Here is a 26,316-nt window from a genome sequence, read left to right on the forward strand (position 1 = left end):
TAATATGCAAGTACATGTGTATGCAACTGCAGATGCACATAGGATGAAGGCTGGAAGGGCGTGATTGGAAATATAACTCTTACTTCTTCTGTGCTGCAGTTTCCCATCTTCAAAATGCAGATAATACTTTTCCCACCACCACTGATGGCAGTAGACCCAACTGATGTTTGTAAAGCACTTTGAAATTCTTTAAGGGAAGTGCAAAGTGTTAATCATATGTGCAATCAATTAATTCACTTACAGCCCAGAAAGGACCTTTGTGGCCCTTGGAGTTGGTGTATAATAATAGTTGTTGTTCTCTATGTATATAAATCTCCCCACTGTATTTTCCACTGAATGCATCTGATGAAGTGAGCTGTAGCTCACGAAAGCTTATGCTCAAATAAATTGGTTAGTCTCTAAGGTGCCACAAGTCCTCCTTTTCTTTTTGCGGATACAGACTAACACGGCTGCTACTCTGAAACCAATAATAATGTTATTCCAATAAAGTGTATCCCATCACCTTCCTTCTGTATCTATTCTTTTGAAGGCCGTTGATGTTACTGACATTCCCAGGAAAGGTTAGGAGGAGATGAGAAATGTTCAAAACATAATCTCCTTACAGGTTTAAGACTGAGTTGACAATCTCTCCTAGTTGGTCACAACCGCACCAGATCCATTCACTGGTTTTGTTCTTATTTAATAAAATGAGCTAGTCCAAAGGTTGATTGGTTTCCTGAAGACTCAGCACTGAATTAGATGTTTGAAGAGCACTGACATCCAAGCAATTATCTCAGGCCTGCATTGCAAAGAAGTGGTTAAATAGAGGAACATCTGTGTACTCACGTATAGTTGCTGTTTCACCCACAAGCAGCTGTGGCACGCACCGGCAAAAATTCTCTACATGGTGATAATTACAGTGTGCATTACAAAGGAGGCATAGTCACAAAAGCATGCAATCAGCATATGCTTTTTACTTTATCTGGAATGGGGCAGCCCTGCCAGATCCAAGGCTAATATACATGAAATGGGTTTCTCGGCCAAAATAAAAAAAAAAAACATAACAAGTTTGGGAAACTCACACAGTGAACAGTTTTTTTTTTTTTTTAATTTCAAGTTTGCCAGGCTGAAAAGCTTCATTAATTCAATGGGAGAAACAATTAAGCAGTTAAAAGTGCCATCCTGGGCTTCCAAATTCTTCAATAGGTTACAACATGAAATCATTCTCTGTGGTTTTGTTTTAATAAACTCTCATTGCTCACTCCACATTACCGGTCTATCTCAGGCTGATGCTGTTAGCAAACTATTTTAAAGAGCCACATTATTATAATTATTTACTTGTTTGATGGGAGGTTCTCCAGGTTCCAGTCAGGACTTGGGGTCTCTTTGTACTAGCCATTCTATTAGCATTTAACGATGTGATGCTTCCTGACCTAAGGATCTTATGATGTACACTAGTTTTCCCCTCTTAATTTCTTTCATCCTCCTGGTCACTGCTCTGTACAGGTAAAATTCTCTCCTGTGCCAGCACAAGATCTATGACCACCTATGGGCTAGCACAAAATCTATCCACCACTGAAATCCCACTTATGGGATTTTCAGGACTTAAGTGGGACTTACGTGATGCACAGACACATGCTGGCCCTCTGCATAGGAGTGTATTTCACCTGTGTATAATTTACTCATTCTGTATCTGTGCACTGTCAGACTTAACTATCTCCTTAATTATTAGGAGCTGAGGGTCATTCCATATGTGAAATACAGGTAACTATCGCTAGAGTTGAAATGAAGAATCAGTTTTGACCCCTGATTTTGATATCACAAGGTGTTCATGATCTCCAAAGAAAATGTACAGGTAAACAAGCTGTACATTTCGGGGCGGTGTCAATTAGCTACAATAAATTTAGAAAGAGATACTCAGTAATGTAGGACTCATTCGTTTCTAAAATGTAACTTTTTTTCCTTGAGTACACAAACATTCCATTCACGGCTCCAAAGGGCACAATCTAGCCCAAAGTAATTCAGAAGTAGTAGCATGTAGCAGGAATTAGTGATAAATATGTCTTCCTGAATTACACATGAAGGAGTATCTTTGTACCCAAATAAATCCTCATACACTGTAAAATCCTAGGGAACTATTTTCTATCCATAGAAGTAACTGGGTTTCCAACAGAAGAAAGATATTAATTAAACTTTAAAAGTCCAACAGCTATTATGTGCCATTAAGTAGGTACTCAGATCAGGGCCATATAAGTATCTGTATAGATAGATCGATCAATCAATCCTCCTTTTGCATTGCATACACTGCCCTCACTCATTAATAGTGGACCTTATGTCTCCTGGTTTCCATCATGCGCAGGACATTAGTCCTAAGCATCCTAACAGTTCTAAGACTCATCCACAAAAAAAGTTGTGAGTTGGAAGGGGGTATGGAAAATTGTGTATACTGAATAAACAAAGAGATGAACAGACTAGACATATTATTATTATTTACTCCTGTATCTATAAGGAGCTCAGTCATTTGTGTTAACAGATAATAAGTCATGTAAAGCTACACGGACTTGTGTGTATGAGGATCATTGCCCTCTTCTGGAATAAGCTTAGGATAATTCTTTATGATCCGTCTAGCAGAATTATTGGAGTAAGCTGTTTGGCTTATTCGTAATACCTGTGTGTAGGCAGCCAAAGCCAATGGCCTGAGTTCAAAACCCATTGTATTCTTTTAATATTGCTGTATTTTATGATCACATGGATTTCTGATCCAGCAGACACTGGGGACTATATGACAAGGAAATAGCATAGGTCAGACTGAAATTTTGTAAATGGTAGTTTGGTTTACATTAGGAAAATCACATGATTATGGTAAAGAAAGCAAAAGTCATGGAAATATTGTTTAGCAGTCACAAGCCTTTATTTTTCACTCCGATAACCAGTAAGCCAGTGTCTTTTATTCATTGATCAAACAAGACTCAAAACTTCACAGAATACACTTCCATGAGAGAGATCACACATGCCCATCCTCAGGATCAATTGCTAGGTCACTTTAAAAAGCAAACCAACATTACACATTACACTAAGTGAGACGAGATGGGTGAGGTAATATTTTCAGGTCTCAAGAAGAGATCTGTGTAAGCTTGAAAGCTTGTCTCTCTCTCATCAACAGAGGTTGGTGCAATAATGATCACCCACCTTGTCTCTCTAATATACTGGGGCCAAAATAGCTATAACGCTGCATACTTCTTACACTTGTCAGGCTCCTGTTTCCTTCCCCAGATAGGAAACTGCTGAAGAGCACTGTGTCTTGATAGCATGACTGCAAATCTGAACTTGTGTTGTTACACTGTATGATGCAAAGGAGGAGAGTGAGTAAAGGGAAGTTTAGGCTAAATAGCCGAGGGGAGATTTTCTTATAGTGAAATGTATTTTACTGAAGAGGTCCCACAAATGGATATGGTGGAAACCTCACCCCATAGTACAATTAACCCCAGAATACCCAAACACTAAAAAATACTTTGTTTTAGCTGGGAGACCGACTGAGGTTTCTAACAGATCTTGTGTAATATTTTCTAAAGTTCCTAAGGGTCAGATTTACAAAGGTATTTAGGCAGCGGGCCCCTAAAGATACAGGTAGGCACCTGGGCATAAGCATGGGCCTAATTCTCAGAACAGGGATAGTCTTGCTGACTTCAATGGGACTACTTACAGTTAGGCATGTACTTAAGTAAATTGCTGAATCACTTTCTATACACGTACTGAAATAAAACAGTGCTTTTGGTAAAAGCATATGCCAACCTTTGGAGCTTGCCCTGCCTAGAGTTAAAATGTGAAGCGGCTGCTGTTGTGTGTAGTTTCCTGCACATGTGCAGCTGGCACGGTAGAGCCTCTTCCCAGTCGTGTTGAAGATGAGCAGGAAGCATACACATAAATTGGCTCCTGCAGCTTCTTTAATAATTCATGTATTTTTGCTCTCTTCCATAGTTAATGAACCTCCCCCCACACTCACCCCCATTCCCTCTCCCATTCAGTCAGTTTGTTGTGGTTTCATATATCTAATCCATCTGTCACTCGATTATAGCTATTGAGCACCTGTTATGGATTTCTAGAGTTTCATTCAAGCTGTTGACAAGTTATCCACAAATTGGCCCTTGTCATACTGTCAGCGTGTTGAGTGCTCTTTCGTTAATTCTTTTTGGGCATACAAAATAATGAACAGAAGACACCAAGGCTTCTGAATTAAGCAGTTTCGTTTTCCTTGTATTTCCTTGAACTGTTAACAGATTGGAAGTTACTTGCTGGTGATACTTTTTTCAAACCTTTGTTAAAATATTTGTCTTCTCTTTACAGATCCTTTTGTGTGAATAATCACAACACAACTTGCTAGCGGTGTCAGGGTAAGTTGTGTTGACAATGACACTGTTGTATAGCCTGATCTGCAGCTACTATAAGATGATCATTGCTTCGTCCACACATGCTTTCTTAGTAAATGCCAATATGACACTGCTGCTTTTATTCTGGCCAGGCAGGCAGGGGACAGAGAGAGCGCCAATTGTTAGCTGAAAAGAATAGACACGTATGTATAGAAATAGAACCAGCTGTTAGTTCATTCAGCCCAGAGGATGTTAGGGATGCTAAGGGGTGCATTGATCTCGATAAAGACAAATATAACCAACAAAAACTTAATAGTGACACATACAAGTAACATAACCCCAGAACAAAAATCTTTGTTAAACAAAGTTAAGGTTGAAAATGAGTTTCAGTTGAGTCTGAATAACATCCCCCATAAAAATATCACTTTTCATTATAAAGATTCTAAAACCCTAACATTGCAAAGTCCAGAAATGTACAGGGTCCCAGTTACTTCCCCACTGCCATATCATTCTTCATCACTTACTATCACCCCACTTGTCTTACATTGTCCACACAGCATTAACTTCGCCTCTTATAGTCTTTTATGTTAGAAATATATTGTTGGAAGTATAAGTTGATGTTATCTACTGTGTCTTAAAGGTCTTGAAAAGCTTTTGAAAGGTATATATTGCCAGGATACATTACGCTATGGCAGAGTTCTGAACATTTTCTCATAGCATGAGGTGTTGGTAGTGGAGAAGAATATGTTTATGAATCAAAATAGGATGATTGATCTGTTTGCTATTATGAAATGAGTCGATCATATGTTGTTGAGGATTTAAGTAAGTAAATGTAGCATGTGCATGTTTGTATATATAACTTTATTTTGTAGCAATAAACATATGTACATTTTAATAGTAAATAATGCTGAAGTTGATGGCTCCTTTGACTAGTAAATGAGATTTTATAATTTCCCAGGAATTTGGTATTTTGATGTGTGTGTATTTTTGGACCTTTTAGAAGAAAAAGTCAAGGTTTTGTGGGCAGTCTAAGTCATATGGGGTGTTAGTAAGGGATGATAAATTATAAGGCAATTGGGATGGAAAGAGGCTGGATCTCTTAACTGTTTGTTGTTGTTTTTTTTAAAGACTTCTCAGCATTCAGGGAATTCTGAAGCCGTAGAATTTTTGTAACGGAGGTGTAACTTTTTTTTGTTAGTATTTTTCCTTTTCCGGCATTGCAGGAAAACAATACATCATATAAAATTATTGCACTGATTAACCAATAGGTGGCAGGACTTCAAAGCAAACTATGAGGTGAAGAAAAAATGCTGAAAACAGAACACACAGCTACCTCAATCTCCATAATTAATTAGGTCAAAAAATTGTTAGTATGCATTCACTTTTCATGTTGTTTAGAAATATTTTTGTTTTTTCTACAGTCATAGTCATCCGGAAAAATTTGTTAGATTCTGCAATAACAAAAACATCTCTTAAAATGCAACAAAACAAAATACAACAAAAATGGGAAATAGTCGCCTAGGAGCTTTTGAAAATCCCACTAAGTGCCTGTCTGCATCTTTAGCCACCTACATACTTTTATAAATCACACCCTAAGTGCCTAAATCACTTTTGACCGTGGGATTTCAGCTCCTAAATTACTTGGGTGTTTCCAAAAAAAAATTTCCTGGCTCTTACAGTGAAAGTCAACCACTTGAACGTTAGCCCTGCTGCAAGCTCTATTCCAGTAGAGTCAGACTGTCATACCTGTAATGCGGCTACTTCTGGAGTTTGTTATTCCACAAGTAGCTCCACTGACTTCATGGGACTAGTCCTGGTGTAAGGTATCCAGCATGAGTAAGTGTCACCATCTGGTCTATTGGAAAAAGGACATGACACATCAGTGAAGTTCTGGAACAGCCTTCCAATGGGGTAAGTGAGGGCAAACAACTTACCTAGTTTTAAGATGGAGCTTGATGAGTTTATGAATGGGAGTATTATGACAGGATTATCTGTCATACCAAAGCACTGGATTTGATGGCCCAGGAGGCCCCTTCCAGGCCCAAGTTACTACCAGCACAGGAAATGACAAAAGTATTTGGTTTTCTAATCACACCATGTTTAAAATACATCACTTTTCACAGGAGGTAGTTTTTTAAAAAAGAAACCATCAATAATTTTGCCCCCTTCTGCTTCCTTAAGAGTACAAAAACATTAATTATTTCCTTCATTCTTTCAGTGACTGATGGCATGGGCAGTTAAAGGAGTACATTAATGGAGGAAGATGTATTTGAGCAAAAAACTGCTTTTCTGGTCACTAAATGCCAAAGTGAAGTAAAGGGGGTTTGATAACTGTAAAAATCTTCTTCTGCAAGTACATAGTACTCCATTACCCTGAACGTTACTTCCTTTACATGAGAGAAAAAGAGTTTTAAAAACAACATAATTAAAATAATGCATCTTTCCTCTGGCTTCAGGGGTGTGCCACGCTGTCAGAGACAGGGTTTATAGACCCAAACCTGCTCACATTGAAATGATTCCAGAACTGAATAACCGTATGAGAGCACAGCTAGAAAGTGAGTAACTCTTGGGGGAAAGTGACTGGATTGAATGGATTTAGGCCAGATTCTGATATCAGTTATATCACTGAAAATCCAGAGCAAGTCCATTGAATTCAGTGTAACTGAGATCACAATCTGAGTCAAACAATGTCTCTAAGGATTTCATTGTCATTTGTGAGTGGATATTTGGTCTGTCTGGGTTGTAATTTTCCCATATTTATCATGTGATTAATAACATAACTCTGTTGTAGTGATGGGATGTAAACTACATCAGAACATAAGAATGACCATACTGGGTCAGACCAAAGGTCCATCCAGCCCAGTATCCTGTCTACCGACAGTGACTAATGCCAGGGCCAGGAACAGATTAAGACCTTTAGAGGTACTAAGCACTGAAAAGGTTATGGTGCCCCCCCATATGTAATTCAAAAGAAAGCAATACTATACCGTAAAATAAAATTTTATTTTTCGAAATGACACCAAACTTACATGTATGCTGAAATTAAAATAGCTTCTTTCTAGATCTTCTGATTGCAAAATTCTGGATAAGTTCATTGAAGCTGACTTGACAAAGCATGTCCGCTTCCATATACAATAGGGAAAGTAAATCAAGTCTGTCCTGACACATTGTTGTTCTCTGAGGGTTTTTTATTCTTTTCAGCTGAGAAAAGATTTTTCCCATGATGACTACTTTGATGCTTTTTTTGAAATATCAAATATCAAATTTTTTCAAAAAAAAATCTCAATTTTTTTGGTGCCCCTTGCTTTGCTGGTGCCATAAGCACATGTTTAGGCTGCCTATTGGGTAATCCAGCCCTGCAGGTACCCCAGAGGGAGTGAACGTAACGGGTAATGATCAAGTGATCTCTCTCCTGCCATCCATCTCCACCCTCTGACAAACAGAGGCTAGGGACACCATCCTTTACCCATCCTGGCTAATAGCCATTAATGGACTTAACCTCCATGAATTTATTCTGTTCTCTTTTAAACCCTGTTATAGTCCTAGCCTTCACAACCTCCTCAGGCAAGGAGTTTTACAGGTTGACTGTGCGCTGAGTGAAGAACTTCCTTTTATTTGTTTTAAACCTGCTACCCATTAATTTCATTTGGTGACTCCTAGTTCTTATATTATGGAAATAAGTAAATAACTTTTCCTTATTCACTTTCTCCACACCACTCATGATTTTATATACTTCTATCATATTCCCCCTTAATCTCCTCTTTTCCAAGCTGAAAAGTCCTAGCATCTTTAATCTCTCCTCATATGGGACCCATTCCAAACCCCTAATCATTTTTGTTGCCCTTCTCTGAACCTTTTCCAATGCCAGTATATCTTTTTTCAGATGAGGGGACCACATCTGTACGCAGTATTCAAGATGTGGGCATATGATGGATTTACATAAGGGCAATAAGATATTTTCCGTCTTATTCTCTATCCCTTTTTTAATGATTCCTAACATCCCGTTTGCTTTTTTGATTGCTGCTGCACACTGCGTGGACGTCTTCAGAGAACTATCCACGATGACTCCAAGATCTTTCTCCTGATTAGTTGTAGATAAATTAGCCCCCATCATATTGTATGTATAGTTGGGGTTAGTTTTTCCAATGTGCATTACTTTACCATTTATCCATATTAAATTTCATTTGCCATTTTGTTTCCCAATCACTTACAGGGAAGTACAGGTACCTCAAGAACATCTGATGAAAAAAATATTTTTTTCAAAAATGAATCTTTGTTTCTTTGTTAAAATTTGCTAGAAAATTCTGTTTTTGTGATTAGAGTTAGGCAAAGTGGAAAAAAGGATTGTTTTGATTCTCTCTTGGGCCTAGACAGTCTCCAGGGCATCTTTCTGGCTGGTGAAGTTACTGTATTTATTTTTTTATTTTCTGCTTTATAAGGGATTCTAGGATCTGACTTGGTTTTATTGATGTAAACTAGCAGCGAGGCCAATCACATAAGAGAATATCTCACTTTCTGGCTGGCAGCAACTTCTCTTGCCAAAAGTCATCCAAAGGTATATCTGTCATTTCTAGATAGATCTTACCTGTCGATTATGTGTTCATAAATTCCTACAGCAAACTTTTGAAATTGTAGTTCCAGTAGATTAGCTGTGACATAGAAGAGTTTGGCATTGTACTTACTCGTTCGTCTTTCCTTCAGCTAGCCAGTTGTTTTACTGTGACAGAAAGACTGAGACCAAGAGATTCGTATCAGTACATAAAAGTAGATCAGCTGCAGTGATGCTGGGAACTACTTCCATGTGCCTGATCTAGCATTGGTCACTGGTGATTAAAAAGACATCCATATAGACATTAACAGGCCTGATTTGCCACTGCACCTTTGTGAAGTCATTTTTACCTGTGCAAATGTATATTATATGTGGCTGCATAAGCTGCAGGGCAGTGGCAAATCAGGCCTGTTGTATGCAGTCATAGAGCCTTAAAATGTCACTTGTTTGGCAGAAAACATTTTTTTTATTAAGAGAAACACAGTGTCATTCAGTGGATTTCACACTGCAGGGCAGGTGGAATTTTAAGGCTGTAGCACTCTATAACCCACCTATTCCAGTCCAGTTGTATAAGAATACAATACTGTAGTCAGTCAGGTAATGTATTACTCTTTTTCATTGATTTTTCACTCATAAAGCCACCCTTTCCAATAAAGCCCTTTTTAGAAAGCTTTCGTAAATGGAACACTCTTTATCCACACACAAGTCCTTTTTTGACCTTTCCGCAAGTATAGAATGAGTCTACATTGAAAAGTGTTTTTCAGGACACTATTGGCAAGTGCAATTTTTTTCCTTTAATTTTCATGCTACTTTGCTTTTGACTATGCACCAGGGATATTTTTAGTTTATTGATGACTGCACCATCTGGCTGTTTTCTATTACTACTAATATAACAGAGTTTTGAAAAACTGTCCTTTTCTCCTTTGACATGTGGCTTTGGGCAACTCATAGGTCTTCAGTGCTAGCATGTACTAAAAAATGATGCATGATCTTGACCTTCTTAGTTATGAGAAACACATCTCTTAAATAGCACTCTTAGTTGTACTTTTTGGCAGGTATATAAAAGTTCAAGTAAGGGAGTTGAGACAGCTTTCAAAGCCCATTCTCTTGTTCCCTTGGCTTCTAGGGACCAGAGAATCCCTCTGTTCTGAAGGATGAGAGCCCAGCCTCCAATGGTAAGGCTTTAAGAGGCAGTGATACGCTCCAAAGGGAGTCCTGAAGTGCCTTTTTCAGCAAAGGTTGAAGGAAGGCCTTCAGTAAAGGGAGACAGGGAGTCCTTTGCTGAAAGGCTTTTACAGGGAGAAGTTTGGTCCTGTGGTGAAGGCAAGACATTTTGATTCACTCCCTGGTTCAGACATAGACTTCCTGTGTGACCTATAGCCAGTTTTTATATAAAGAACTCCATACCCAGCAAGATTCATTTATGAACCTAAGTGAAGTGTCCAGATTTTCCTGTGCTCAGCACTCAGCAGTTTCCCTTGTGGTCTCAACTCTGGGTATGGAGCACTTTGTACAAATCTGGCCCGTTCTCTCTGTGCCTCAGTTTCCAATTTTCTGCTTTGTTATCTTTCTTTCTCCTGATAGATCCTTTATCCAACTTGTCTATTTTGATTGTAAGCTCTTTGGGGCAGGAGCTGTCTCCATTTTGAGCACTGCTCTTGGTTGGGGCCTTTCCAGTTTATACTACAATACAAATAAAAAGAAATTTACTGAGGTGAAAAAAAATTAGAAGGCTTGGAAAACTGGTGAATTGCTAAAGATTGCACTTTGTTATAGCTGGTGATAACGTCCTTCTCGAATCGAGAGCCTGTTTGAGAAGAATAAGTGTATGGGGGCGGGAGGGGAAGGAATTTGCAAACAATTTAAATAACCACAAATTTGTTTTCCTAGTCCCTGTGACCCCATTTTTTCACTTTCTCTAAACATTCATCTGAGGGATTTCTTTTATTTTGTTATGAATGTTCACACAGAAAATGTCAAAAATACTCATACAAATACATATTTATATGATTATTCATGCAACCTCTTTCAAGATCTGTGTGGTTCTGGGAGTCATCCAAACAGATGTTTTGATACCATAGTGGTACACATACAGAAATCAGAAATCAAATGCAATTCTATAACCTTAATGACCAATCACACAGTACAGATAGTAAATTACAAATGGTGAACTCTCTAAGCAACAGTAGTAAAGAATGCTTTACAAGCTATCTATAGATTGAAGTATGTTTGCATAAACTTATTGAATAATTCTTAGTAGCAAATTCATAAAAACTGAAATATGCTTGTGGATAATTTACTAACAGAGAAGAGAGGGATTAAATTAATCAAACTACTGTAAATGGTTTGCCAGCCCTAACTGAGAATAAACTAAACATGGAGTGGCCTTATCCGTAGAGCTGGGTAAACAACTTATTTTTCTGTTTACTGGCAGTTTCAAACAAAAATTCATTTTACTCAAACCAAATCAAAAAGTTGAAAAAAAAAAAAAGAAAAAATTCAGCAAATTGAAAACATCCATGTGTGTCAAATGAATTAATTGGGTCTCAATTAATAAAAAATTCCAAGTAGGTAATATAATTAATGCCTGTCAATGTGGGTTAATGAAAAATAGATCCTGTCAAACTAAATTGATTTTTTATGAGATTACAAATTTGGTTGATAAAGGTAATGATAGTGATGGTGTAATATACTTAAATCTCTGTAGGACATTTGACCTGATACCGCATGACATTTTGATTAAAAAACTAGAAAGATATAAAATTAACATGGCATATGTTAAATGGATTAAAAGCTGGCTAACTGATGGGTCTCAAAATGTAATTGTATATGGGGAATCATCGTCAAATGGGAGTGTTTCTAGTGGGGTCCTGCAGGGATTGGTTCTTTGCCCTATGCTATTTAACATTTTTATTAATGGAAGAAAACCCAAAATTATCACTGATGAAGTTAGCAGATGACACAAAAATTGAGGGAGTGGTAAATAATGAAGAGGACAGGTCACTGATACAGAATGATCTGGATTGCTTGGTAAGCTGGGTTCAAGAAAGCTATATACGTTTTAATATGGCTAATTGTAAATGTATGTATCTAGGAACAAGGAACGTAGGCCATACTTACAGTTTGAGGGACGCTAGCCTTGGAAGCTGTGACTGAAAAAAAGATTTGAGGGTCATGGTGGATAATCAGCTGAACATGAACTCCCAGTGCAATGTTGTGACCAAAAGGGTTAATGCGATCCTTGGCTGCATAATTATGGGAATCTTGTGTAGGAGTAGACAGGTTATATTACTTCTGTATTTGTCACTGGTATGACTTCTGCTGGAATATTGTGTCCAGTCCTGGTGTCCACAATTCAAGAAAAAAGTTGATAAATTGGAGAGAGTTCAGAGAAGATTTGGGAGAATGATTAAAGGATTAGAACATATGCCTTATAGAGATAAACTCAAGAAGATCAATCTATTAGCTTAACAAAGAAAAGGTTAAGAGAGTACTTGATTACGGCCTATAAGTACCTACATGGAGAACAAATATTTAATAATGGGCTCTAACAGTAAGAGTAATTAACCAATGGAATAATTTACCAAGGGTCATGGTGGATTCTCCATCACTGACCATTTTTAAACCAAGATTGCATGTTTTTATAAAAGATCGGCTCTAGGAATTATATCCATGGCCTGTATTAGACAGGAGGTCAGAGTAGATGATCGCAATGATCCCTTCTGGCCTTGGAATCTATGAATCATGTTTTATTCAACCTGAAATTGATTTTTTGATTCCTTTTAAAAGGTTAGATTCAGAAAACGGGAGGGTGGGTGTGATGGGAAGAGGAGGAATGCCACCCTTCCTATAACCTTAGCCCAGAGGTTACGGTACTTACCAAGGATGTGAGAAGCTCAGGTTCAGTTCGCCTCTCTGCCTAAGAAGGTATTTCCACTTGGGTCTCCTACTTCTCAGCTGTGTGCCCAAACCACTAGGCTACGGAATATTCTGGTACCAATCAATAGTTTTTGAAACTATTCCACTTTTTATAAATAATTGATCACCAGAGCAGGGACTTGAATTTTGGTCTCCCAGCTCCTCAGTGTGTACCCGAATCACCAGGCTAGCCAGTGGGTTCCCATTAATCAAGTTAGTTACAAACTGCTAATAATTCTCATGGAAATTATTTTAATTACATTTACAGACCACTTGAGTTGCGTGATAAATACTACAGCTGAGTCTTGCTCTGCAAAATAGTTAGAAAAATCACTTCCCTTGTTGCAGATGGAAGACTTTAATTGGTTCCTAATATTGATAAGCTTTATGTTTCAACCCAAGTCTGCTGGTATGTCTGAATCTGTGTATAGTAAATGTGTTAGTAAAACATGCATGAGTTAGCTGCAAACTCTTACATATTATTTTGGTTAAAATCGTTATATGCTAAAAGAAAGCATTACACTAGCACCACCTGTGGCTAGATTGATCTATAGAAGGGAAAAGTACTAAGGCTTTGTCAGTCCTTTATAGCATCAAAGTAGTTTTTCTAAGAAATTGTTATTTTATCAGTCATCCAAGGAAAAATAAATACTTAGATACTGATGGACTTGTATAACAATCCAAATCAGACTTGAAAAGAACACTAGTGAATCCACTTGTGTTGTGTGTACCCCATCCCACAGAGGTTTTACTCTCCACATCTTCACCATTCTCTCCTCGCTCTTATTTGAGACTCAAATTACTGCCTTCACAAAGGGATGGAAAAGGCTGAGCTCCACCTGAAAAGGGCTATTTCTGTCATATCATAACACATCCTTCTGAAACCTCAGAGAGGCACCACCATGGCTTAGATATCCTTAGGTAGGAGGACAAGACACATACTGTTCCCACCATCTTGGTGAGGAATCGCCAACAGGATTTCTTGTTGCACCTAGGTGTTCCATGGCATCAGTATTGGGTGAGTAAAGTCTAGAGGTAAGGTCAGACTCTAGAGATTAAAGAGGCTAGAAGGATGCTTGTAGGGAGGGGAGATGGGGTCTGGTCTGAAAGCATTAGACTGAAGTGAAAGGAAAGGGAAAGAGAGTGTCAGTACAACATATTGACTGATTACTTTTTAGTTTCCCCACTCTGTGCTGTCTGAGGAGTCCCTGGAACTTCCAGTAAATTATTGCAACAAAGGAGCTAGGCAGGTGAGTGCAGCTGAGGTAAAGCCACAGGAATTGTGTGGGTGGCCCTAGCCTGGAGCTGACCTAGAAGACCTGTGTAGACCTCATGATACCCTTTGGATTCTAGGGGTTGTCTTCACTACCAGGGTAAGTTGACCTAAGTTACGCTACTCCAGCTATGTGACTAAAGTAGCTGGAGTTGACATAGCTCAGGTCAACTTACCCTGGTGTCTTCACTGTGCTGTGTCAACGAGAGATGCTCTCCAGTTGACTTACCTTACTCTTCTCAGGGGGTTGGAGTACTGGAGTCAACCGGAGAGTGCTCTGCTATCGATTTAGTGGGTCTTAATTAGACCTGCTAAATTGACACCTGCTGCATCGATTGCAGCAGAGTCCATCTCCTCAGTAGTGAAGACAAGCCCTAAGGTGCCTGTCATAAACATACAGCTAAGGGTAGCATAAAATTCCTCCTTTACCTGTAAAGGGTTAATCACTTCCATTAACCAAGTGGCACCTGACCAGAAGGACCAATGGGGAAAGAAGATACTTTCAAATCTGGGCGGGGGGTTGTTTGTGTTCTTTTTTGTTGTCTCAAAGACAAATAGAGAAACCAAGCAAGTAATCCAGCTCCTACTAAATGATACATCTAAAATTACAGAAATAGTAAGTAATAGCAAGGAAATGCATTAGAGTATCTTTTGTTTTAGCTTGTAAATTTTCCCTATGCTAAGAGGAAGATTTATTACTGTTTTTTGTAACTTTAAAGTTTTGCCTAGAGGGAAATCCTCTGTGTTTTAAATCTTATTACCCTGTAAAATTACCTTCCATCCTGATTTTACAGAGGTGCTTCTTTTACTTTTTTTCTTTATAATAAAGTTCTGTTTTTAAGAATCTGATTGGGGTTTTTAGTGTCTTAAAAACCCAAGGGTTTGGTCTGTGCTCACCTTGTTTACTCTCAAGCCTCCCCAGGAAAGGGGGTGAAGGGGCTTGGGGGGATATTTTGGGAAAACAGGAACTCCAAGTGGTCCTTGTCCTAAATCTTTGTCTAACTCACTTGGTGGTGGCAGCAATACCGTCCAAGGACAAGAAAGAATTTGTGCCTTGGGGAAGTTTTTAACCTAAGCTGGTAGAAATAAGCTTAGGAGGTCTTTCATGCGGGTCCCCACATCTGTACCGTAGAGTTCAGAGTGGGGAGGGAACCCTAACAGTGCCAAACTCCTCTACTCCCACCATGAAAAAAATTCTTGGCAGATCCATAAGGGTTCTCTCACAATATTTACACTTTACTACATGGATTATTCTTGCACTGAGGACCATCTGGGCTTACATTATTCTCTAGTTTTCGTTCTTTTTCTTACCTAAGTTTTTCTTTCCTCCTGCTGCTTTGTCCAATGCACATTTCGCCCACCATGAAGTGAATTTCTTTTTCATTGTTTTCACTTTAAGCAAAGCTCCTTGAACTGTTTCTCTTAGCAAAACAAAAACAATATCTTTTGTGGGCTAAATGGAAAAGAAAACTTGGGCAAGATTTTCTAAAGTGACTAGTTGTTTTGGATGCCTCCATTTTGGGTGCCCAACTTGAGGTGCTTCAAAGGGGCCTGATCTTCAGAGAGTGGGTGCTCAGGTGCCTTTGAGGTATCAAGGCGGGCACCCAAAAACTGAGGCAATAATGGGTGGCAACTTGTTTCTTATTTAAAGACACATGCTTCTTCCCCACCACCATCCTTTATTTGCTATTCCCTTTATTCAAACCAGTGGTGGGATAAGCTATAAGGTAATACAGTCATTGACAGAAAAACCCTAGCTAGCTGTAGCAGATAGAGCTAAACTGCATTGCATCAAAACAGCTTTTTTTCTTCCCTAAGGAAACTGTTGAGGGAAAGAAGCCTTAGCCCCAGCATATGCTTCAGGTTCTTCTAACTTGTGTGACTGGCTACTATAAGATATTGCAGGAATACATCTCTTCTAATACTTTTGTGGATTAGTGTTATGTAGGAAGCCACTGCCCATAACCCCAACATACTTCCACCTCCTTCTCCTTTTTTTTCTTGTGCTTGCTGTAGCAGGTGTGTGCTTATTGAATTTAATAACTCTTCTTCATCTCCCTGCCGATACTTATTTGCCCCCCACAATAGACTCTTTCAGGCTTCATCCTGAATAATTCTAGATTACTCAAGTCATTGGTCTTCCACAGCTTCCCTTGGGAAACTTTCTACAGTCTAATAGAACTCACTCTTTGATATTCAAGCCCATGCTTTCCTTTGCACCACATCCTTGCACCAGTCCACCATCAGTGTGTTAAGCTTTTAATTTTGGTGTGTATACCCGATTGGGACTATTTCATGACTTGTCATACAAGCTTCTCTCATAATTAAGATCAGAGTTCTCTATACCAGTATAATAGAGTTGAATAGCTTTTAGCACTATAATTCTAAAGAAACCTTTTAAAATCTCCTCTGATTTCATGTGTATGTGTGTGTGTGTACATATATACATCTCTGATTTACAGCACCACACCAGAAATAACTGCTTTCAAATAAGGGAAGCAGTGAGATTTAAACCAACAAAATTAGGATTGTTATTAGTTATTATTCTAGTGTGATAGCACTAAGGACCCCAGACAGATATTAGGGCACCATTGATTAGGCACTGTAACAACAAAGTAAATCCTTGTCCCAGTGAACTCACAATCTAGGATTTAAACAGTTCACAAGTGAATAAACAGATAAATGCAGAAAGGGAGGAGGGTAAAGCAGAAATGTGTTTGCCTAAATGAATTACAAGAGTTTGAAAGTTAAAGCTACAATGTTATCCTTTAATCTAGTCTGTTGTGTCAAACTACAGAGTTCTCCAAAGGAGGGTATTTAGTAGTTTATATGGAGCGATATCTTGGCATAAAACTTTGAAAGCAGAACAGGTAGGCCAAGGGCCAATGGTTGCTTTTCACTGTGAACTTCTGATTTTTTGTAAACTGAAGGTGGCTTAGGAATTTCTTTAAATGATGAATGTTTAAGTATCCAAATGCTGGTGGAATCGATCATCATAAAATGTCCGTTTGTTTTCCCCACTTACAGGTTCAGTATTAATATTTAATTGCACTGACCTTTGGGTGGCATTACTAATAAACTAAAACCACTTACATTTGGAAAAAGTGAGTTTGATCACCATTTGGGATTTCCTCAAGATTCTTAGCTCATCTATGAAATCCTTGATCTCAAGCTACATAGCTTTAATGCAGACCTTCTGCAGCTTTGGATTTGTTCAATTTTCTTTTTTTAAACCTGTGAAAATAACCTCCAGCTTCTTTAAAATATAAAACTTTGGCATTTTAGAGAAACTGTAATGAGTCAATAAACCCAATTTGGAGGCTGGTTACTGTCACATACATTAATTTGCCTGCTAAATTATCAGAGTCGCATCTACCTTTTTCACTACCATCTGCCTCACAACAAAGTTGGCACTGTACTCCTTTGAGAGGTGGACTATAAAAGTGTCATTTAAAAGAGCTTATTAACAAAATCCTTTTTACATTCCAATTTTCCTGTTCCTTGGTCATGATCATCTGAGGCAAATTGGTAGGAAGCACTCAAATGTCCATATGGCATGCATTGAGAAAAATACAGAAAAAAATGTGTATTTATATATACAACCTAATCTTTCAGGGTTTTGCCTAAGTGATTGGTCAGCGCTCTGCCCAAACAGAGATGGCATGTGAAAGGTGGTATATTTCCTCTCATCGCTCTCTTGACCATGAGTCATACCTGTTTCCATTGCCATAAAATAGAAAGATTACAGACCACATTTCCAGAGCTTGCTTTTGACATTTTTTTCCCCTTTCCAACTCCTTCTCATGTCTGTCATGCTTGGTAGTCCTGTTTTGTTTCTCTGCATAATTGGGCACTTGGCACATACTTTTCCAGAGAGAATGCTTGTCGGGGGGGGGGGTGACAGATATGGCAATTTCCTGCAATATCCTTGAAAAATCTTATTGAATTAAGTTTGTCTTTGGAGTCCAATATAGTAAATGCAAAGTTTTTGTATTATTGTGGGCCAGGATTGTACATAACATTTCTAGCGGGAGGTGAATGCAAACCCAGGCTTTTGAAGTTACGCCATGAGGGAAGGACCATTATCTGCTGATTACCTGTTCCTGAAATCTGAAGCTCAAAGTTCCAAGGAGTATAAAGGAAAGACTGAACTATTAATGGGGGTGTTGGTTCTGAACTAAGGCTGTTATGAATTTGTAACCTGTGATGGGGTGTATCAACCCTGCATTGTAAGGTGAGAGTTAAGGAGCTACTCTGGACACAGGAAGCCACCTTACCTCTGCTGGGCAGGCTCCCAGTGGTGGCAGCATTCAAAAGGGAGCAGCTCAGTTCAGTCTGGGCTGACTGAGGAGGAAAGCAGTTGGGTTCAGCAGACTCCTGTCAGGAAGCCACCAGGGTTCCACACCACCAGGACCAAGCCTCGTAGCCAAGCCAAGGAGGGCCTTCGGCTGTGAGAGCCAAGGGTAACAACTCGCTGTCACTACCAGAAGAGGCTCCAGAGAGGAACACAGGAAGGACCCCCATCAGTACAACGCATGATGATGCCAGAGGGGAGGAAGTGACCCAGGGAACATGCATAAGGGCACCAGACTCTAGGCCCAACACAGGGGCTATTGTTTTGAAGGGTCCTGGCTCAGAATCCAGTGGGGTAGGGTGGGCCTGGGTTCCTCTACCCCACTCAACCCCAGTGCTCCCTGAACTGTAGCCACTAGGTGAAGCAGCCTTGGGACACTCGCCATTAGGCATGAGGCGGTACTGCCAGCCCGGATCACACAGTCAACCTCTGACATAACCACAAAAAACCCCTTGTTGGAGTTGGAAGGACTGACTCCTACCATAGTCCTTCTTGCAGCTGGGGGTGATCTCTGGTAAGTTTATTAGCACTTTTCTTTTAGGTTCTTTTATTGTTTTTAATATGTTTTTTCTGTAATCCTTTCTCCTTAAGAATAAATGTGCTTTCTTTTAAAGAGCTGTGTGGTAGCTCATCACTGCTGTCAGTTATGTTATTCATAGCCTGCAAAGAGAAAGCAAAGCACTACGCTTGCTGGGAGCATCACAGTATAGATAGGGGAGCTGTGCAGTCTGGAAAAACCCCACGCAGGAGGAAGAGAGATGCATTGATGGCCACAGAGCCAGAAGCTTAGAGTCTGTGCCCTTTAGGGACTATGACAGGGAAGTACAGGTGCAGTTGCCCTGAACTGTGACAGGAGGTATGCACAGAAACAAACATATATCTTGGTGTCATCCAGAAATCACTCATAGAATCCAGAGATTGCAATGACCCTTTCAGAGTCTAATCAGGACATTTTCCTCAAGTGGCTAAAGTACTCCTGAATTTGGGAGAAAAATGTGGATTGAAAGCACAGAAAGGAGTGTTATATTGCAGAGAGTGATATGGTATATATATAGCCAGTGTGGCTGAACGTTAGGGGATGTTGGGGTTAAACCCGCCAAATAACCCCACTAACAGCCACAATATAGATTCTGTATATTATCTGTAGTGTCCCACTCACATACTCTTGATGGGGCTGGAGCTGCTCTGGACCCATTGAGGCTCTACCACATATGAGCTGCAGGTAACAGATGTACAACAAGCCATATAGGCCCCTCTGAGGTAATTCAGATTTGGCCTCACACACACACAGAATACAGGACTCCCTGAAACAACGTTGCCTCCCTGCTGCTTCTGTTTCTGTTTCTTCAGGCCAGCAACAAGTGTGAGTATGTGCTGATTTCTGTCTATTTTTCTCTTCCCCCATGCAAATATCTGATGTTACTTTCCATTGTTGCTGCACTGCAGCCTCTGTAATCTTTAAAAGCTGTTTCAAACTCTTCAAGCTTCAATTTAGTTCAGTGTCCAGTCCTCCTACCCACAACAACTGGTATAGACTGGGAAAAGACAGAACACTATTTCTCAACTCAGCTTAAACATACTTTGGCCCTTTCACATTGCATGGGTGAAGAGAGAGAGAGGGGGATAAGTTATGTTTACCCTGAGGAAGCTTGCTGAGTTTTAAACCCAGGTTAAAATGAGATGAGGCAACATGCTTTTAGCCCCAGTGTACACAGGAAGTTTGATTTTTTAACCTTCCCTTTTTCTTTTTGAGTTTGGAAATACTTAAGAGGTAGAAGTCATTATTCAAATCACAATGTCTAAATAGCCCGGCTGAGAGCATAAACGGTTCCCTTGTCTTAAAGCAGAGCCAAAAACAGACAGTCTCATTAAATACTACTTTTGTTTTAACATCTAGAAATAAATGGCATTGTCATTTCCTGGACCGAGGTTCCCTGAAGCCCTAAACATTCGGACATACAGGGGAAATTATCAATATGATGTATGAGGATTTGGTCATGTTGCTTCCATTAACCTTATTGAGCATCATATAGCTAAATCCCCACACCGCATGCTATTATTCTACCCAATACAATAAACACACAGTAAGTATCATTTGTTTTAAAGAAGATATTTACATTTTTACCTTAACTTCTTAACAGTCCATCTCTCTTTTTTTATTGTGAGCCACAAACCCTGGCACAAACTGCTGCAGATACAGTACATTTTCTTCATCCATTATCATCTTTGCCCAGTAAATAATTGAAAAGGGCTGTCAAGGTATCTTTCATCATTTTTAATCTGTTTTTTCCCACTGCTTATAGAAACTCCATAGAAGCTTGAAACTGAAGTCTGCTTCCTTGGTTATTACTTTCCCCGGCTCATGCATACTGCCGGCTGGTTTGGCTTTTACAGGGATGCTAGCAGTGATTCAGCTTTAAGAAATTATTTTCAAGAAATCTAGTTATGTCACTTTTCAAACCTAGTTATAAGCAAAAATAAAGTAGCAGTAGTTGTATGAGACTTGGATTTCACTTCACAGGAGTTCCTGAAAACTCTGTGCATGTACTTTCAAGCCATCTGTGTTCACACCCACTAATACAGTTAAAAACACTGAATTTCAGCAGGCTGAAGGTCAAAATTTGGGCCCACACTATTGTGACACTGTCTACAGAGAAGTGAAGAAATTTGACTTCCTTCAATTTGGTGACATCTAATTTCCTGGAGAATAGCCAGAAAAAAGTCTCTAGAAAAGCTGGCACATTACACACACACATGCACACATTTACACCTGATATACACTAAGCTCAAAACTGGGATTGTCAGAGGTTGTGAGCAGGCACAAAGAAAGGAAACTTTGAAGTGACACTACATTGCCTGAAAATAAATTCTCACTGGGGGAAAAATATAATTCTGGAAAAAATGTCCTTCTCCTGCCTCTCCACTGTTGCATGTTACAGAAAGGCACTTAGAACTGATATACCAGGTAAACAACCATGATTAGTCTACCAGACCGGACCCATTCTGGGCGCTGAGAAGTAACTCATCAGCTAGAAAAAGGTCATTGCTATCAATGTTAGGCACTGGGTTCAGCATCCGGATGGATGTAGATGCTGGAAGTGGTGCAGTTTTTCTATATCATGTAATGTTTAAATGTTATCGGACATCCAATCTGAAAAACATCATAAAATCACAAAACGGGCCACAATTTGTAGAAAGAGTTTCATTTTGACCAAAAATGGCAGAAAGCTACTAAATACAATTGATAATCCAACTATGTACTGTTTTGGAAAGTTTGGGAACTATTTAGCCCCAGCTGATATATTCTATGCATTTGCCTCTACTTTTTTGCCTTCAGTTAAATCAAAAGTCACATGACTATGTGAGCTTGTTTGTATCATGTAATACATCAAAATATCTGTCATTATTTGTAGAATGGATTGATTTCAGAAGTATTTCTGTCTACTATTTTTACAAACTTATACACATAATAAAATCCCTATCCCCCTAATTATAAAACATATATTTTTGATGTTATCTGCTTTGCTGAAGACACAAGTCTAAAGCACATGTGGTACAACTGTAATAATCTTGTTTCTATCACTGAATACAATGACAATACATGTAAGCTACTTCTAAGAGTCATTACCATTATGTAAGGACTGTAGAATGTCTTGTATGAATATATCATGTGAATAACAAAGTATAACCATGTACTCTTATGTAACCCCTAGATATAACTATGAGCTATCCAATGTCTAATGCAATACCCTTACTCACAAATATAGTCACAGTAATTTGCAGATAACTGAAACATTTCTTCAGCTCATAGCCTATGAGGCTACTTCCCCGTCTTCCAGAGCCTATATTCCCTTCCCTCCCGCCCCCAATGAAGAGAAAGGGGAGGTGATAGATGAAGACAGGCAGTGCTCCTATCGTCTCAGTTTACGCAGTCAAGCAATTTAGGAAACCTCTGCCAACTTCATTGCCACATCTGGTCAGTTGGAGATGGAGGCAGCTGCTTCTGCAAAGTAAGTTAGGAATCCATACAAACTTACTTTGCAGAAGCAGCAGCCTCCTTCTCTAACTGACCTGATACAGCACAAATTAATCACTGGCTGGGCAACTGGAGAGCACTTCCATCCCCCTCCTGTGCCCCTCACCTGTGCACACCCCTCTTCATCCCTAATCCCTGCACCCTCCTGCTGCGCCCACCTGGGAGTCCCGGATTGCCTGCTGTCATTGTGCCTCTCCCCACTCACAGCCCCCGAGGAGGGTGCAGAGGATGACCTGCCAAATCAAGAGGTTCTGGGGCTCAGCCCTGACAAAAATGAAACATTGCGAGGCAGCCGGAAAGTACCCTCACCCCGTACTGCGTTCCTCATCCCTGCACCCCCCTCCTGTGCCAATGTGAGGAAATTGACCTCTTGTTGCTCCTCGCAGCCCCCCTAGGGGGATGACATGCCAAGCCAAGAGGTGCCGGGGTTGCCCACAAGCCCCGGCAAAAATTAAGCACTGTAGCCTGCGATAGTATTCCCCTGCATGCTTCCACAGGGAGAACAGTGGTTGGCTCAAAGAAACTGGTATTGCTGAGCTCTAAGTGTGGTGACTTAGGAAAAACTTTTTCACTAGGAGGGTGATGAAGCGTTGGAATGGGTTCCTTAGGGAGGTGGTGGAATCTCCTTCCTTAGAGGTTTTTAAGGTCAGGCTTGACAAAGCCCTGGCTGGGATGATTTAGTTGGTTCTGCTTTGAGCAGGGGGATGGACTAGATGACCTCCTTAGGTCCCTTCCAACCCTGATATTCTATGATTCTATTCCCCCTCAGAAACTGTGTCTGATGTGTTCAACACTCTCTTGCTACACTCGTCACTGTCACAGGTGCATGGTTAGGGTCAAAGGTCAGGATGGCTTCTGGAACAAGAGGGGTAGCAGCACCATCATGTTCAGAACAAGATATCCCTTGCTATCTATCACCCACCCATTGTTGACAGCGAACACTTGAAGATACCGAACTGTTGCATGAGTCCATGTGTATGTCTGATAATTTGCACATTAGAGGTGCTGCCTGAAGGAGTCCATTGTTGGTGGCAGTTTTTCTCTTGCTTTGTTCTTCTTAGCAAACAACTCATAGTGCACATTATCCAGAGATACTTACTTCTTACCACCGTACAATAAAGATACCAGTGAGACACAGACTGCCTCTGTCACTTCTTCTATTTGAGATGTCCTGCTCTCAAAATGTTTCAATCCCTACATGAGCTCTGGGTGCTGTCTTCAGGTATCTCTTTTTTCCTATGCAACTGAAAGCTGAGGTAGTCACATCCACTGACAGCATGAATGTTTGGCATATGTCTGTTCCCAGCTCCATAGCCACTCTATGCATGGGAGTGAATCTCTTCTTTTGGCCAATGCTAGTTTTGACGTCAAATTTATCTATCCCCATGAATAGAGCAATATCTTTGACACAGATGCAACACCTGAGTTCAAGTTCCACTTTAGCACCCTGTTTACTGCAAATGCTGCTTTTTTTGTGTGTGTGTGTGAGCAACATGCCAGAACATCTTTAAATTCGCTTCTTCATGATCTGCTTCTAGTCTAGTACTGCAGAATGGTTGCCCGGCATTACTTTCATTGCTCATGAGAAGTCATAAAATCCACCAGCAAGATACACTTCATGACTAGGTGACAATCTCTGTTTGCCCTTCATGATACAGTCACTTTGGAGAAAGTTTACCATGTTTGTTTTATTCTTAGAATTTGATATCATATTTAAGCATTGCTTTGGTAATGGTGTTAACATAGTGAGGTTCTGAACTTCTTGCATTTGGACATTCCCCCTGCAAGCTCTTTCACCAGACTTGATTGATTCTTTATTTGCATAATTGTCACTAACAACAGCAGTGTATTGACATTTTAGTCCAAGGAGATTATTCAACAGTTGCTCAGACAACTCCCCAGTATTAGTGTATACTATCTGCAGAAGCATCATGAGGTCAGTAATGATTAATGCTGGCTCAGTGATGCTGGTAGCATTGACAGATTTTTTTGACAGCCCATTGACAGATTTTTTTTTTCTCCAGCCAAGACAGGGTGTTGCTCTTTTTGGTCTTTCTTAGAGATCCATCCAAGTTGAAGAGGGAACGGTGGACAGATGCCAGCTCATACTTCATCAAACCCTGGATATCAACATCTCTGGACTGGGCAATACCTGTCAACTTGCTGAATTTGTTAGTTTCTAAGGTGCCACAAGTACTCCTCTTCTTTTTGAGAATCAATAGTTATTGCTTGTGGAGTCTGCTGCTGCTTTTGTTTTGTTGAGATTACCAGATGATTTGAGATTATGCCTTTTTATGGGATCAAAGAAGTCTACCTCACCTCTTTGCAGCCTACTGGTTACAAACTGCTTCATTTCTTGTGTACCATCCTCTCTTATCATGTACAAACTTTCTGCAATTTTAGGGGGGGGCCACAATAGACATTGCAATGTTCACAAATAGCTGTCTGTCTGGGTTTGTCCCAGGTTCAATGCTAAAAGGATCTGTCATTCTTTCAATCAAATGTAGAATATCTTGGACAGTAGTTTCATCTGCAGCCATGCATTTTGTGGTCGCTTCTTTGTGGAGAGTTGCTGAAGGCTGCATTCCACACATTTGTTTTCTCACAGCTGTTACAGCTACCTTAAAATGTGCAGTTAGGTAACAGTTGGTCAGAGCCTTATCTTTTGTGAAAAGATGCTGATGCTTCCCACAGTCTGCCAGTGAGAGATTGCTTGATGGCCATGTCATGCCATGCATCACTGAAGGGTCTGGTAGTCTAGCATACTGCTTCCTGGCTATCAACAAGGGCATGATATATAACTGGCTTCTCCTCCAGAAATCTGGCTTCTGCTATGTTCACACAACCCCATCTAGCATAATTCACATGACCACACTGGAAGTCAAGAGGAATCGTCTTTGCAAATGTCTCAAGCTCCACAGATTTGTTATCATCTCTCTTTGCTGCTACATAATCCATCAATAGTTGGGAGAAATCTGTCACATAGTTTTCCCAGAACAGAAATTTATCTGAACAGATTTTGCCTTGGGTAACGTAAGTGTCCATGAACTGTTGGTGTGACTGGGAACTGTTTGTGACATCTGCCAGAGCATTTTAAACATCAAAACTATTTTATAACTAGGGGTAAAGGTCTTATTATCTGCATAACTTCATAAAAATAGCAGACAGAAAAACTTTTCTCATATCAGTGCATTCTACAAATAATGACACTGATAATCTACAAGCTCACACTGTCACATGATTACAGACTTTTGCTTTAACCGAAGACAAAAAGGCAGAGGCAAATGCATAGAATATATCATCTGGAGCTAAATAGTTCCCAAACTTTCCAAAACTGTACTATTTTGAGTACATAGTTGCATTATCAATTGTTTTTAGTAGCTTTCTGCCAATTTTGGTCAAAATGAAACTCTTTATACAAGATGCAGAGTCCTGTGGCACCTTATAGACTAACAGATGTATTGGAGCATAAGCTTTCATTGGTGAATACCCACTTCATTGGATGCATGTATTCACCCACGAAAGCTCATGCTCCAATACGTCAGTTAGTCTATAAGGTGCCACAGGACTCTTTGCTGCTTTTACAGATCCAGACTAATACAGCTACCCCTCTGATACTTTTTACAAGTTGTGGCCCTTTTTGTCATTTTATGATTTTTTTTTTTCAGATCTGATGCCCAATAACATTTAAGCATTACATGATGTAGAAAAACTGCACCATACCCAGCATCTACATATACCCTTTTGGTGCCCACCAGTTATGTGCCTAATATGGTACAATGAAATTTTTCGAACTCATGGGTTACTCTAACTCAGTAATAAAACCCCTTTTTAATGCTA

At 39.7% G+C, this 26,316-nt stretch overlaps 1 long non-coding RNA gene across 12 annotated transcripts in view; it reads right to left on the reverse strand.

Moving 5' to 3' along the window:
- Positions 1–2,873: 2,873 nt before the first annotated feature.
- LOC114019268 overlaps positions 2,874–26,316 on the reverse strand; it is a 97,874-nt gene continuing 74,431 nt past the window's right edge. For 11 of the 12 annotated variants that reach the window (XR_006288546.1, XR_006288543.1, XR_006288544.1 and 8 more), the window contains 2 exons: positions 6,093–6,201; positions 2,874–3,319 (listed from right to left, as the gene is read on the reverse strand). This is a non-coding gene — a long non-coding RNA (uncharacterized LOC114019268). The remainder of the gene's footprint in view (positions 3,320–6,092; positions 6,202–26,316) is intronic. The other variant, XR_006288542.1, reaches the window with a different exon arrangement.

This window comes from Chelonia mydas, chromosome 2 (assembly GCF_015237465.2).
Source record: "Chelonia mydas isolate rCheMyd1 chromosome 2, rCheMyd1.pri.v2, whole genome shotgun sequence".
In the NCBI taxonomy this organism is placed as follows: Eukaryota; Metazoa; Chordata; order Testudines; family Cheloniidae; genus Chelonia; species Chelonia mydas.